The 13,226-nt window shown below is 41.4% G+C and overlaps 1 long non-coding RNA gene across 3 annotated transcripts in view; it reads right to left on the bottom strand.

Moving 5' to 3' along the window:
• LOC139084008 (uncharacterized) overlaps positions 1–13,226 on the bottom strand; it is a 92,227-nt gene that overhangs the window by 55,582 nt on the left and 23,419 nt on the right. For 2 of the 3 annotated variants that reach the window (XR_011541268.1, XR_011541266.1), the window contains exon 4: positions 8,595–8,670. This is a non-coding gene — a long non-coding RNA (uncharacterized lncRNA). Of the gene's footprint in view, positions 1–940; positions 1,363–8,594; positions 8,671–13,226 lie in introns of all 3 variants that reach the window. The other variant, XR_011541267.1, reaches the window with a different exon arrangement.

Raw genomic sequence — 13,226 nt, 5'->3', positions numbered from 1 at the left:
TGGGATCATTGGCTCCATGCTTTCTAGCTGAATATCTCCTCTTGCCAGCTTTCCTCCTCCCTCCATACTCAGCAGAGCTTATTACTTTAGCACACATGTGTGGGGTTATAAAACAGTCTGGATCAGAATTGCTCCTCTGGCACTTAATAGCAGTGTGACTTCGGACAAATCACTTAACCTCCCTTTGCCTCAGTTTACCCATAAATAAAGTAACTATCACAGTAACATCTACCTCATAAAACTATTATGAGGATTGGATGAGTGAGTACATTACACAGAATTCAAAATATATTATGATGTACATCCGAAAGCTATATAATGTTATAATCCAATGTTACTGCAAATAAAAAATAAAGAAAAAAAAAAGAAAAGAAAAAGGTTCTCAGAAGAGTGTCCAGCATGTAGTGTTACATAAGTTGTAGCTATTATTATCATCTAGCTGGGTAATAGGACACGGCCTAAATTAGCCACCAAAATGGCCCCCTGAAAGTAAGACTTTCACAACCAGAATAGAAGTATTCTGTAGAAATACATGCAGAAGGGGACAGCTTTTGGTCGAACAAGGATCTGAGGAAGCCGAGTGATCATGGAAAGTTGCCTAGGATTCCAATTCACTATTTCCTCTGAATGCTTAGGGATTATAAAATTGTACGGAATAGACGCAGCTCAGAGTTTATCACTTACAGTTTCTTCACTTTACAAACGAAACACATATGTGAGTTAACACAAGGTCACATGAGTAATTAGTGAAGAGCCAATACCAGGATCCAAAACTTTTGAGACCTGAGACAGTCATCTTTTTTCCACATCAAGGCAAGAAAATGACTTCATCCCCTCTCAGGTGAGGATGGAAGAGGAAGAGAAGAGTGACCTGACATAGACTATGAATCCCAGAGGCATCTGCTTACGAAGGGGCCCATTCTATCTCGGGGATATTTACCTAACACGACATCTTGAAATCTTAGAAGTCTTCAGGCTTGGATCTCTACAGCTGTTTATTCAGCTGATTCTCTATCTCCGTTTCTTACAGTGAAATGTGGAACTTTTTTTAAATAGTGTCTGGGCAGCTTGAAATTTTCAAGATAGGCCAAAAAATGTCCTAGTTAGCTTTTCCCATTTCGAGGCCAAAATGACAATCTTATCTTCTTCCTGTTTCTCTTTGCTCCTGGAGTGCAGCTACTGATTTCAGAATCATGTCCAGCAGCAGGATATACATTTGTGTGGCATTTTCATTTCCCAAAGTGTCTGCATCGTCTCTCTTAAGCCTCCCAGTATCATCCCCACTTGACTGATGAGGAAATCAGGACGTCGAGGGGATTCACTGATTCTCTTCCAAGATCACGTAATGAGTAAAGGGGAAGCCTGATAAGAAAACAGATTTTTCTGAGTCATTCTCTCTTTCCTCCAGTTATTCTACCAATATTAATGTGTGCTTTCCACGAGCACTGAGGATACGGTGGTGAAAGTCATTCGCAGTCCTTGCTTTCACAAAGCTTATCTCACATCTAGGTCAGTTAAGTTCCATCCTAACACACAGTAAAACTTTTCAATGCCATCCATGAGTTTATAAACTAATCAAAAAAGTAAAATATACCAAAGGGACCAGGCAGAGAGAAAGAGGAATATTTGTAAGATAACTTAATATAAAATAAATTATAAACTTGCTGAGGTGACTAAAGTAGTGTTCAGATGACAGGAATGGTGGAAGCAACTGAGAAAGACCACGTGGCGAAGTCACCGTCACTGCTTCCCTTCCAGCTCCCCTCCCCGTCACTCTACGCATCCTAGCCACAGCCACACCAGGCTGCTTTCATTTCTTAGCACACCTCGTGTACTTTTATCCTGCCTTGCTACTGTTCCTGTTCTCTATACACCTTCCCCATTATTCCTTTCCAAATAATTGATTCACTTTTCATTTTATTCATTCTTCAAAGCCTAGTTCAAAAGTTCTTAAGATTGATAAAATCACCTGTTTAGGAATCTTTACCCAGTAACTGGGGCCTTCTGAGAACATAAGAGATTCTAGGGAATAAAAAGAAAAAGTCAATTTGTAATAACTTGGCAAACTTTTTCATCCCCACAAAGTCAAGAGACTCTATAAGAGAGAGTGATGCGATATCTCAACCTTGTTCACTCACTCAACAAATTTCTATTGAGCACCTATTCTGTTTTTCTAAGTAAAGATACATCATTGAATGACAGGTGCCATCCCCTTGTGAAGCTTTAATTTTGGTGAGACAGGCAGACAATAATAATAAATATAACTTAATAGAAATAAATATATATAATTCAAAACTGTGGTGAGTACAAAAAATTAGAGAGAATGGGATGGTGTCTTAGGGGAGGGAGAGTACTTTGGTCGATTCCCCAGCAGCTGCTCCATCTTCTCTTGACAAATAGCAGCAATGTGTGGTTAGAGTAGCAATGTGTGACCTCAGCTCAAAGAGGGATGACTATTATTACATGAATGAATCCCAGCCACTTTATTAGTGATTGGTTCAAGCATAATCATGTGACACAGTTCCAGCCAACGAAATGTAAAATAAATCTGTGGCATGCATCTGAGAAAGTTTTTCTCATTTTTAAGAAAGGGTTGTGAGAAAGTAGTTTCACGGCATTAACAAAGAACCTATAGCCTAGATTTTCCCTAGGACCATCTTACGACCATGAAAAGCAGCAGCCTTAGAAGGAAGATGATGCTGTGGAAGCCGGAGTGGAGAAAAGGAAAGAACCCTTTCAGATACTAAACCATTCACCTGAAACTCACCCAATCTCAGGCCTTCCTCTTGCGTGATGTGATGTTTCCTACTGTTTAAGTGGATTTGAACCACATTTTCTTTTACTTGTGCCTGAGAGCAAATGACACAAAAAGCTGGATGGTCAGGTAAGACCTCTCTGAAAAGGCAGCATTTGAACTGAAATCGAAATGATGAGAAGGAGCCAACTGGCCAAAGAGCTGGAGGATTTGGAAGCAGCCAAGATAAAGAGTCTAAGAAGGAAAGAAATAACTGCCAGTTTTTGAGGGATAGGAGGAAAGCCAGAGCAACCAGAAAAGAGTGAACGAAGGGGAGAATGAGATGAGAACAGATCAGAAGGTAGAGAAGCGTCAGCTTGTGTAGAGTTTCATCAGCCACAGTAAGGGTTTGAACCAAGATTTGTACAGAATCACAGCATCCCTTCCTTGAAAAGTATAGCAGGAACAGAATTTTTTGATTCTCATTCTTTCCGAAGTTATGGACTTTTCATGACATTCACAGCAAAAACCACCTGAAATGCTCTCTAGCCCCCTCATCCTTTCTGGAGCTAAGACCCACATCTCAATTTTGAAGACCCGAAGTTATCTAGTTCTGATAGAACACTGAGGAATATGCATCCTTCTTAGGGTCATAAACACCCATAGGCAAGGATGTGGGCAGAAAAGCTATGATTATCGAGAATTTGCTGAAAGACAAATGGAAAGGGAAAAGAGAAATCCAGAAATCCAGATTTCCGAGCATACAAACAATTCCACCTTAAGGTACTTTTCAAATATCCAGAGCTGAAAGGAGAAGGAGCGTGTTAAATTGTCACTGCTTATCTTTGTAGGTTGTTTAGTAACTGGGAAATTGTATCTAAATCCTTAACATATGACCAGTATAACACCTATTTGTAATTACTCTATTTCAAACCTAATATTTTAGTTCTGTATGTATGAGTCTGTCTTCCCTAAGAGATTGTAAGTTCCTGAAAGAGAGAGACACCTTTGAAATCTCTTTTGTATCCCCCACCACCTGACAGTTCTAGCCATATAACAGAAGCCCATTTTTGATAAATTAATGGTTCCTTAATTGCTATCTAACACTGACAGACAATACTAAGATTTCATTTTTCAGTCATACAGAATGCACACTACATAAGCTCATTCCAGCAGGTTGTGACAAAATTTTATATAAAGGAAGGATTCTCTTTTGGTTTTTGAGTAATTGCAGTATGTCACCTGTCTTAGAAGTTTGACTGCTGTCTGAGTTTCTGAAGCAATAATTTCTTCACTCATTTCATAGAAACTGCTCTGAATTGCAAAACTCTGTCTAAAAATGTACCCTCTTTCACAGTATTCTTCAAGTATCAATTTCCTTAAAGAATCATTTCCGGGCACCCCAAATTTGGTCTCGATGTCCTTCCCATGTGTTCCCAGAGCAAGCTGGTTTATATGGCTCAGCTTAAATGGCTCAGTCTTATTCTGGTAGATACAAATTACATGTTCAGTTGATGGACTAAAAGAAAACTGGTGACCTTCAACTCCTTCCCCACCTCCAAGCTCTTTCCAGGGAGTTAATCAATAAAATAATGTCTGCCATGTATCTTTCATGCAATAAACAAATACGTACACATATTGTTGACATTTGTAAAGTAGCACACACTGTGCTAAGAGCATTCACACGTATTATTTCATTTCATTTCATCCTCAAGACTTTTCCCTCCAAACCCAGGCACCTTTCCCCATTCTTCTTCATTTCCATCTCCAGCATGAGCAATGGAAACTGAAACTCAAAATGACAAATCTGGAGGGCTACGGGAATAAACAGTTTTCAGACTACTCCCTTATGCTCAATATGTAAGCCTTAGACTCACTGAGTGTTAGCATGCCTTGAGAGCAGGGCTTTCATTCATCTGGGTAGACTCTTAGCTCCTACCATCATGGCCAGCATGTGCTTTGTGCGCAATAAAAGGCCAACTGAATTCAAGGCAGGAGAATGATCCCTTTAGGAAGATTTTCAACATCAGGCTACAAATATAAGGAAAAAGTATTCTATTTTCCAGGCAAATCCAAACTTTTCTTGCTCAGCCATTTCTTTTCCTCAACTCTTCTGCTTAATCAAGATTTTACTGAAAAAATAACTCATTAATTAAAATCAAGTTCTCTTGCAGAGTTTAATATTCTTAGCTTCTTTCTGTCTCTTCATTAATAGCTCTAAAGCCAGTCGTAGTTTTAAATTCAAAATGGAATATATTACCATGTTTATCCTGCTATTTGCTGGACATTTTAACAAGCAGACTTAATTCATCATCAATCTTTTGACAGAAAATGTTCTTGCAGCCACTACATGATCCCGGGTAAATAAGGACTAGCTCCCACAATTAATTTCTGAGGCTTTATACCTGTCAAAGAGAAACTGCAAATGACTTAATGTCTGGAAGGATGTCAGTGTCCCGGCTGTCATTATCTGCCAGCGAGCAATCTCAGCCCCTCTGCTCAGTTCCAAGTGAGGTGAAAGTGCAAGATTCTGGATCTGTTCCTAAGGGTTCCTCACTTTCAGAGAGAAAAATTATGAAATTATTGAGGTCTCATTTGACTCCATAATGGATATATTTTAAAGTGTGTGTTCACTTTTATTTAAAATATTGCTGTATCCTTACAAATTTAATACACTTAAAAAAAATCCTTTGAAAGTGCAAGTTTTGATTTTTGTCATTACCAAGTTATTTGACATTTAATAAAGTGGAATGAAAAGATTTTATCTCTTTTAAGCAAATGAAGATATAAAGCGGTTGCCATTTCCCCATCCATTTGTAGTTGCTGTTATACAGAGAGAAATGAGCTCGCCCTCAAACGTGTGTGCCTCAGTGTCCCCAGGCGGCTCACCAGCAAACAAAAGTGAACTCATGATTCAGATGGACTGGTAGGTTTGGGTCTTATACTGAATCCGCTTCTAGAATTTTTTCTGGAATTTGAGCCAATCATTCTGGGAAAATCATTTGTGATTTAAACGATGAATGGAGCTACGTTGTTGTTAGTTTACCTCTTTCGTTGGAAAGACATCCTTGGGTTCCTCAGGAATACAAAGGCAGGCAAAGTCACAGCCTTTCCAGGCTGAGATTCTTCTGCTCGAAAGCCAGCCCACAGGCCAGGGATCGCACCGCTGAAGAATTCTCATGACCAGTAACCCTCCAGTTAAAGTGGCCATTTGTGTGTCTTCTTCAAGGCATTTTTTTTTTTAATAAAGTTGCCCAGATTGGTTTTTGTCGTTGCTGTGAGACTTTATATCAGACAAGCTGTGTCTTCTGCCTCCCCTAAAACAGCTCAGTGTCTCACAACGGGAAGCTACTGGGCTATCCTCCAGTGCCTTGAGATGGACAGTCTCATGGCACAGGAGAACACAAACAGGGGTAAACAGACAATGAAATCCAGGCTGTCCCACGCCTCCACCAGAGAATCGTGGACTTTAAGGGCTTTCCAGGACCATCTAGCCTGATTTTCCATGTTACTGATGGAAAACCCTAGGACTAGGTTGGTTCAAGCACCTTTCCAAGATCACAGAGTCGATTAGTGGGTTAGAAACCTATCTTCTGGCTCCCAGATTTGTTGTTTCTAAGTCGTTTTATACTTCAGATCTTGTTCTCACCATTCCTGTGCTCTCCTGCAAAGGGCTGGCCTCCCCCAGCCTCCACTGCCATCTGCCTTTTTCACCAGCTTTGGCCACTGGTGGAAGATTGGTGGGCTGGAGAAGGGGAGAAGCAAGGAGGGTTTTAACAAGGTCCATGAATGGGAAAGCCGTAATATTCCATCTTCCATCCACAAGCATGAGGGTGAAAATCAAGATTTAACCCTTACATTAAGGATGGAAAACTTCAAAGCTTTCAGGAGCTGGCTGGGTCACCTGAGTGAACAAAGCCGGCCCGGGGGGCACCATGGAGAACACTTAGCCCATCTAAAGAGGAGAGGCCACCACACCACTCCAGACAATTACTGCCGTGTGAAAAAGCTGGCTTATGCTGCCAACTAGTCTGGTTTTCTAATTCAAGGAAGACATCCAGAATTGTATGCGAATTCTCTTAGTTTTAAATGATAGAGAGTATTTCATTTTTAATATTTTACATGATATGGGCCAAACACAACCTGGCCGTAGGAGGAACCTGGTAAAGAGCTTGTGATCCTGGCTTTTTTTTAATTAATTAATTTTTTTTTTTTTGAGGAAGATTAGCCCTGAGCTAACAACTGCCACCAATCCTCCTCTTTTTGCTAAGGAAGACAGGCCCTAAGCTAACATCCATAGCCATCTTCCTCTACTTTATATGCGGGATGCCTGCCACAGCATGGCTTGACAAGCAGCGCCATGCCCGCACCGGGGATCCGAACTGGCTAACCCCGGGCCATGGAAGCGGAACATGCGCACTTAACCGCTGCGCCACCAGGCCGGCCCCTGTGATCCTGGCTTTAGAACAACCGCTCACCTGGGGACGGAAGGTGCACTGAGGTGTTCACAGTGCACTGCAGGGTCAGAGCAGCCATCGGGGCAGACCCTCTCTCCCCGCCCTCCACGTCTGATGCTTGGTTCTTCACAGCCGTCATTCTATCTTGCCAAATCATCTCAGCACCATACTGAAATATTACACTTCGCTTGGCCTATTTAAACCCAGACCAAGCATGATCCTACAGTGTTTGTGGGGATGGAAAGGGCAGCATTTGATAAAGAACATGCAACCGAGTGTCTAAAAAGCACACAAATCCTGTTGTAAGTACACGGCATACCTTCAGTTATTATCCACAAATAAACCCCGGTCATGAGGTTTGGGGTTCCTCTCGGTTGCATGTTGATGATAAATTCTCTGTGGAACTGACTCCAACCCATTAAGCAAGCTTGCTCCTGCCACCGTGGCTGTTAATTTGACAGGACACTGTCACATTAAGTAGAACAAACATGTTTTCGCCCAGTCGGCCATCCAGAACCGACATGGCTGTTACTCTAACAACCGGATATTGATTGGAATCACTCACCCCTTCCGACCCTCCACTGGGAGGTAGAGACCAAGCTTGGGCGGAGGGAGGGTTTGTTTCTTTGGCGCACACACGGAGCATGTTAAGGAGAGCCACAGATTTTAAGCCATTTAGTTCCTTGTCAGGTTCACCCTTCAGACACTATCTGATTCTCATTTTCATCAGTGGGGCGAGAGGCTCTGAATATATCACTGTGTTTATTAATTTTATGGATCTATGCATCTATTTGAGAGTCCTGTTATTTTTAACATTTACAGCTTTATAAATGCAAAACATCAGAGGGCACAAAAAGAATTCTATAATAAGTCCTAAAAGGGACTCAGAAATTTAAAATCCCTTGAATTTTAAAAAGGAAGATGGACTCTAGACCCACTTTTTTTTTTTTTTTTGATGAGGAAGATTGTCCCTGAGCTAACATCTTTGCTAATCTTCCTCTGTTTTGCATGTGTGATGCCACCACAGCATGGCCTGATGAGCAGTGTGTAGGTCCACGCCTGGGATCGGAACCTGAGAACCCTGGGCCACGGAAGCAGAGCATGGGAACCCAACCATTAGGCCGCTGGGGCCGGCCCCTGGACTCTCTTTTTTAATCTGCATAATTGGGAGTCATCTACTTAGTTTCCAAATGACCAACCCATTTGCCAGATATTATCTTAAAGTCTTCTATAAATCAAACTCACCAGAATAGAACTAATATTTAGTCCATTTCTAATTTTTGGTTATTTTAAATCTGCTTACTACTATGTGTACATAACATTTAGCAGAGCTGGCTTTTCACCCAGAAATTGATTCATCATAAATAAAATTTATCCTGTGCAATTGCTGGGCTCTTATTTACCTGTGCCTCTGTGTCAGCTTGAGCTTCTTCTGTGCCTTGCTCTGTGTATTAACTTCCATGTTCATGGTGGAATCTCCTGGTAAAAAAGGACAGTAAAGGACATTTAGTCAAATTGTTCATCAGTGTCCCTTGTCTGCTCTTTAAAATTCCTAAGTGGGCATTCAATCTTTGAATACCTCCAGTCATGGCAAACTCATTAAACTCATTACCATGCTAGAGAATTCTATTTAAAAGTTATTGTTTTGCTTGGCAAAAATATGTTGGCATAGAGCTTCTACTCATTAGTCATAGATCCTCTGGTCATACAGTATAGGTCAAATCTCTTTTCTGTATGGAATTCGTTAAAATATTTGAAAATAGATAAGGTGCTCTCCCTTGTCCTCTCCAAGCGAAACAGTTCTTTCAAACTATTTCTTCTACAGTAGGGGTCGGCAAACTCTGGGCCAAGGACCACATACAGCCTGCCACTTATTTACGTAAAGGGACTGTTATTAGAATGTGTCCATTCGTTTACTTGCTGTCTATGGCTTCTTTCATGCTACCATGGCAGAACTGAGGAGCTGTACGGAGACCCGAGGGCCCACAAAGCTGAAAATATTTAATGATCTGGTCCTTTATACATATAAAAAAGCTTGCTGACCCCTGACCTACACATGACATGTCAAGCCCCCTCATCATCTTTATTCTTCCCTGGAAGTCTTTCAGTTTTTCACTCTCCAAGACTGTGACCCCCAAGTCTTGAGAAGCTTGTGTCACTTTGTCTGGATCTTCCTTCTGCTAATGCAGACGAAGTCCATTGGCTTACAGAAATCCTCCATCTTAAAGCACAAAGAAACCCTCAGTGAAATCACTGAGATTAGCCTGGTTTGTGGTAGAAAAATAGAAGTTTTGGTAGCTGTTCTCCAAACCTTTTCTTATTCTGATGTTTCACTGCTGCTTTAAATATACATTTGAGGACGTATTCCTGCATAGCATTGCTCTAGACGCTGGATGAAATGCTAAATAAGACAGAGTCTTCCCCCAAAAGAGTTTACATCTGGTTGTATAGAGGAAATATTTAGGAAATCACTTGTTTATTTGTAAATTTCTTTATCTCCCTGCACTGATTATCAGCTCCACGAAGGCAAGTGCTCTGTCTGCTTTGTTCTCCTGGAACGGTGTCTGGCACATGGTAGATGCTCAGGAAATCTTGGTTGGGTGAGAGAACTAATTAAAAGAGGAAGACAAAATAACTACGTATTAAATTATGTGGTAAAGACTATTTAAAAAATAGGAACTTTGGGTAAAGAGAAATCAACATGGTCTGGACATAGAGCTGGATGGAAACTTGGTCATGCAATCCAGCTTCTCCTTTAAAAGCAGAAATCCTGCTTATAATCTTTAAGGTTAATATTTCTTACCTGCATCAGAATCTTCTAGTTCACTTATTAAAAATAAGCAATTCCTGGTCCCCATGACTGAACTACTGAATCAGAATCTCTGCATGCCAAGCCCAGAAACGCGTATTTTTAGCAAGCAGCAAAAGTGAATCTCCTGAACTCTAAACTTTAAAGCTACCACTCTCCACAGAAGGTGATACAACCTCTCTGTGAAAACCTCTAATGATAAAGAAATCATGCTATCACCGGCCAACTTCTGTTTTTGTTAGCTTTAGTTGTTGGAGAGAAGATATTTTTGCAATCCGCCTCTTGTAATTCCCAATCATTGGTCCCAGTTGCATCCATTGAAGTCATATGGCATGAATGTTATATTTTCTCTTCTACATGACAGCCCTTCAAATGTGTGAAGATTCCTATAAAATTTCTTCTCTAAGCTAAACATTTATTAGATGCTCTTATTTTGGTTGCTCTTGTTCATTGGCAGAACTTCCCGGTGTCTACCAGTTCATCCAGGATTCCTAATCTCTGTTGCCAGAGGAACCTGGCACCCAGAGCAGAGAGTAAGTGGTTCAGGAATTCACAAATAAACCTCTCTTCCTTCCGCTCCAAGGAAACAGTCCACCACAGCCCCATTCCTTACTCATACCCGCAGCCGCACTGTGTGCCTCTCACTCTAGCCCTTGATGTTGCATCTCAGCAGACCCATTGGAAGTGGGTAAGGAGAGTCTTCCCCGCTCATAAAGATCATGGATTCCAGTCTCTACACTATTTTTGGCACTCTCCTGAGTTCCATATTTCTCCATTTCTATCTTAAAATGTGTCTCCCAGAACAGACCAGTGTAGTGGTCAAGCTGTATGTCATAGACTCAGACTTAACCACTAATCAAGCACTAATTAGCTCTACAACCGTGAGTGGTTATTGTTTAAGCTTTCTTAGCCTCTGGTCATTTGTTCTATAAAATAGAGTGGTAAATCAGTGGTAATATAAGTAAGGCATTTCACACTGTACCTGGTACATGGTGAGCTTTCAATAAATGTTAACTATTATTACTACCTCCTGGTAGAATGAGACCAGTACTTCCCAGCAGCCCTGTGAGTGTTGTAATTTTTAATTTACATTCCCGTCTCCTCCTGCACATGGTGAACTTCTCAAGGCAGGGACCACATCTGACTTCTCTCCAGTTACAGCTACTAAAGGGCCACTGGGGAGAGCTCAAATAATCCAATACTCTCTAAATAATTTTTCAACCTGTCCAATCATTTGCATATTGCCAACACTCTACCTTGTGCTTCTAAACTAGGCCAACCCTAACACACACAACTCTGTGGGCAACCAATTTTAAAAAGCCACCATTGCACCAGTCCTGTTCTTGTTAATTGTCTTAACTTCCCTGCCCTTGTCCTTGCTCATATTCTGAGTCTATACCCATGTCTTACACCTGATCCTTTGGCTTGGTCACAAGGTTTTAGTTCTGCACTAGCCTTGTGGATATAAGGATGAGGTTTGAGCCTGTTCTCTCATTCTCCCTGTTTCTGACCTCTAAGAGTATCTACCCTGCCTGCCTCAGTTGCAGTTCCTGGAGCCTAGAGCTGCCTGCTCTGTTGGACACCTGGCCAGCACCCCAGCCGTGCTTGCCTTCCCACCCTAGAGAAGAGCAAAATGGGAGAACGAGAAAGATGTCACAAGACAGGGTTGGCTACACATCAGTCTGATCTGGCCCATCATGTCATTTTGCTCTCAACAGTCACATGCAGACCGAGGGTAACAACAATACATCGTTAATATTTCATTGCATTATCAGTGAGGAAGTGTCAATATGGCTGGTTCAAGAAGCCATGGGGCTATGTAGGTAAATCCCAGAAAATTTCATCAGTGTCATCTCTAGAAGTCAGAGGGGATGATGATGGTATCAGGTCTTAAAAGGAAAACCGCAGGTGCTGAGTTTGACCTCCTTTGTCTTTGTGGTGGTGACCCAACACCCAATCAATCTTAGAACTGGAGTGCGATGCTTTGCACAGAGAGGCTGGCGCAATTCAGCTGAGTGGGCGGGTTGATGGAAAGTGACTCTGGCACTGCTGAGTTCAAATGGAATTAAGGATTCATGAGCGCGCTGCACAGGCAGGCAGCAGAGCCCTGGGTGAAGACCGAATGAGTCACAAGGGAGACCCGGCTGGGCTTCAAATCCCAAATAAGCAAGGAATTGCTTTTTGATGATGCCAAACTATAAATATCATCACCTCAGAAAACCAGGTCCTCCTTTTACAATGTCAGGAATGAGCAAAGAAGACTACGAGGCCAGATGTGTATGTTATAGATGGGAATAACTCTTTGCATAAAGAACACTGCAACTCTGAAACCATTTTTGAAAGAATTTTGAAGAAATATTTCCCTTAAGCTATTCTTTTAATTGTATTTTAACCATATTAAAAGTCATGGATAGAATTCAAACAAATTTAGTTTCTCTGGGCTACTTACTAGGTGATAAAATTAAAAGCATTTTCTCCGTCCTACTTTGAGTCTGGTTCTGAGATGGCTCACGTTTAAGTGTCACACATCATAGAAATGACAGTGTGTCTCAGGTTCACCTGTTGTGTTTGTCCCTCCAGCCCCTTACACTTTTTCGAATTTCATTCTTTCAACTGAGGACAGAAAGCTACAGAATAGCAATTGTATTTTTGCCAGAAATTTCCTAAAACCATTGAAAAGAATGTGTCCAGAATCCTTGGGTTTTAAATCTTTGATTCCGCTGTGCAGCTCTTCCAGGATCCCTGGCTGCAGGACTTAATGAATTAGTTCAGATCTTGCTCACAACCCAGGAAGGTATTAAGTGCTGGATCCTCGAGACCTGTCCAATTCTGCAAGGCCAGGAGAGTCCTATTTTCAGCAAGGCAGGGCCCAAATAATTTGCCAAAGTATAGGAAGCTGAAATCCTGCTTATAATCCTGTTCTGCATCCATGATGTGCCTGGGATGAAGCGACACACTTTAACACTGGAGCCATGTGTGCAAAAGCTGTAAGTACATACGGAGACACATACAGACATAAACCTGTTACAGTACTGTAGTCCCACCCTGCAGCTTTCAATACAATGTGTCAAACAAAGGGAAATAAACAAGACCTAATTTAGGGGAGATAAATTATGCATGTAGGGGCCTGGATCAACATGGCTGTACCACACTGTAATGTCTGGAAGCTGATTAAACCAAAGCAGGTCTGAGCTCTGAACTACGTGACCAGAATTCCATTAAGGCT

The sequence above is a fragment of the Equus przewalskii genome, chromosome 6 (genome assembly GCF_037783145.1).
Source record: "Equus przewalskii isolate Varuska chromosome 6, EquPr2, whole genome shotgun sequence".
NCBI classification, from domain to species: domain Eukaryota; kingdom Metazoa; phylum Chordata; class Mammalia; order Perissodactyla; family Equidae; genus Equus; species Equus przewalskii.
The sequence above is the reverse complement of the archived record's forward strand: the minus strand, read 5'-3'. Positions and strand labels throughout refer to the sequence as shown.